This window comes from Sinocyclocheilus anshuiensis, unplaced genomic scaffold, assembly GCF_001515605.1.
Source record: "Sinocyclocheilus anshuiensis isolate Anshui unplaced genomic scaffold, SAMN03320099.WGS_v1.1 scaffold262, whole genome shotgun sequence".
Classification (NCBI taxonomy): Eukaryota; Metazoa; Chordata; class Actinopteri; order Cypriniformes; family Cyprinidae; genus Sinocyclocheilus; species Sinocyclocheilus anshuiensis.
This window is the reverse complement of record NW_015547650.1, coordinates 946678-949689: the sequence shown is the minus strand read 5'-3', so window position 1 is coordinate 949689 and position 3012 is coordinate 946678. Positions and strand designations below refer to the sequence as shown.

The following is a 3012-nucleotide window of genomic DNA, read 5'->3' as shown; positions in this document are numbered from 1 at the left end:
TATATATATATGTGTGTGTGTGTGTGTGTGTGTGTGTGTGTGTGAGAAAAATACATTTAAAAAATCAATAAATATAAAAATTAAATGAATAAATATAAAAAAATAAGAATTAATAGAAAAACTATAATTAAAAATAAAAATATAAATAAAATAAAAAGTAAAAATATCTAAAAAAAAATAAAAACTAAGAATAAATAAATACATTTCTAAAAAACTTACAACTATTTGAAAATATATTTAATTAATTAAATAATTATAAAATTAAAAAGGAATAACAAATAAGTAGACCTTTTATATTAATTGACAATTAAATGATAATATAATTTTCTATGACTTTAATACATCCATAAAGCATTTACTCCACAATCATTTACTAAAGCATTTACTACACCTTGGGTGTGAATCAAATTTTCAATAATTCAACTACTGTCATCAAATCATTAATTGTTCCTTAACAAATCAAATTGCTCTTTTGTTACTGGTCTAATGTATTGATCTGATCGATTCCCTAAAGGGGATTTATTAGGAGTTTAGAAAGATATAGTTTGCCTTTGGGTGTCTATATGTAGACATCCATAGAAGACAAAAAGGTCACAGTGGTCTAGCGGTTAGTGCATGTGCTTTATGGGTTTTTACCTAAATATCCCATTCCACCTCTTCACCACTTCCTTTTTACTCTCTCTTCTATAGGGCTGGGTATCGAGTTCGATACTTTTTAGGCACCGACACGGAGGAGTCTGCTCTCTTAGCTCTCGTGGTACTGTAATACACCAATCGGTCTGCACTGCACAGTCGGTCCGCGTCAAGTCGAACACACCTACTAGCTTACACCGGTTACACTCAGAGATGTGGCGCACATGTGAGGCTGTAGTGTGAATGCGTCCCAGCCCCCATAGATGTAAGGCTACATTTACACTGGTGCGTTTATGTTTTAAAATGAAAATTACCCTCATCATACTGGCGTTTCCACTGCGTTTCAATCTGGCTTTCTACTATCTCCGACAAGCGAGTAATTCATTTCCAATGGAGAGTAGCGCGGGAGCTGCGTGCTACTGCCATGCGCCTTGTGCTGCTTTATATATTTTTTTACAAGACAGCGCTGGAAGCTGCTAATGCTCATCAGTAAATCAGTGGAAAATAAATAGAAATCATGATTCTGTCTGCGCTATGCATTGTAAAACGAACACTAACTAGTGTAAATGTAGCCTAACAGATGTGTAAACTGAAGACTATTTGAGCTTTATTAAAACTTTTTATTTTTTAAATTTTAAGTATCGGTATCGATATCGAACATTTTTGAACGATACCCAGCCCTACTCTTCTATACTTCTATATAGAGAAAAGCTGCACAAAGACTAAATGAGCAGCCGGAAATGGGTGTTTGGGGAGGTCATTCTTGTCAATCAAAAGCGCTGACACAATTATTACCTGAGATGATGAAATAACACTCCTCTGAAACCTATCAACTCCCTCTAATTCATTACCGGTCAGGTCACTTAAAGCTTACAATCCTTTGTGTTCAAACACTTTAAGATCCATCCAGCAATCAGAATACAAGAACAGGCCAGGAGCATAAGTGTCTAAAGTTTGCAGCACTGGCCATTGTTGAAGAAGGATAAATAAACTCCATCCATCAGCAGCTGTCTGGCTGGTAATGCCTGCAGCGGATGGTCTGCAATGCCCATTATGGTGCCAGCTTGCTGTGGGTTCAGTGGTGGGAAAGTGTGCCAAAGAAATGGACTGAGAGAAGCGCAAGCCCTGGATAGAGAACAAGTCTCCTGCATACAGACAAAAACAATGGACACATGCCACTAGCTTGGACCTGAAAAAGAGACGTGAGCCAAGCAGTTGCAACATTACGATATGCAAGATGCCAAGATATAATTCTGGAAAATTGAGCTATGAAACCATATGAAGATTAAGAAAGATGATGAGGAAATATGGGGAGAAAATGAAGAATGCTTATCTGAAGCAATCACTTATCAGGCATGTTATGCATTCTTTTGCATTGCACACACCACTAGTGTTTTTTTACAAGTGAATTTTTAGGGTTCGTATAAAATTCGGCTGGAACATTCACTGTGCAACAACGCTGGCTAGTTTGCCTGCGGTCCAAAGATGGGCATGTCTGCTAGAGACCAGAGACGAAGAGGGAAATTTGCTAAATATTTTTGTCTTGGCTATTTAAAACCTCCACCACAAATGGCAGTGCCAGAAGCCGGTCCAGAGGATAGGATGTCAACATTTCCACTCATTGACATTGGCAGTTTGCGCTTCAGGTAACCTATAAATAATTAAACCTCTGTCGCCTATAGGGATATGCCGGTATCAAATTTTCATGTTGCGATTAATTGCTAATGCTTTTATCACGGTATACGGTATTATCACGGTATTGAAATGTAGTTTTTAAAAAGTGCTGTCATAATACAGTATAACAGGTTTAATAACTTTTTTCTTATAACAAAAATAACAACATTTAAATGCAATAAAGCAATACAGAAACATTTATACAGCTAAAAGTTTTACACCGATTAAAGTGCAAAAGAACTATAAAGACCAATAGGTATCCCTTTACAATAAGACCTCATTAGTTAACCATGCATTAATGGTATTCTTAAAATGCATTCAAAATTCTGAATAACTTGTAATATATAATTATTCACGGTATTTAGAAGAGCCCACGATAACAATATCGTGCATATTAATTACCGTGATATACCGCATTACCGAATAGCGGCACAAGTCTAGTCGCCTAGCTTTCGATCTGTCTCTGCCTGTCCTCGCTCTTTCAGAGTCATGCAAAAGAAAACAAGCACCAGTAACCGGCTTTGGATTCAGAAAGTGCCCCGAAAAATATTGCTGTTCAGGTTGGTAGGGGGAAATAAATAAAATAAATAAATGATGGGAGGGAAAAAAGGAAATATATATATATATATATATATATATATAGGGCTGGGTATCGAGTTCGATACTTTTTAGGCACCGACCGAATTGCCTAGATACCATCGTGAG

The 3012-nt window shown here is 36.5% G+C and overlaps 1 protein-coding gene across 1 annotated transcript in view; it reads right to left on the bottom strand.

The window, feature by feature from the left end:
* The window catches only part of LOC107701982 (E3 ubiquitin-protein ligase TRIM62-like), a 21756-nt gene that overhangs the window by 1921 nt on the left and 16823 nt on the right, over positions 1-3012 (bottom strand). The window lies entirely within an intron of this gene.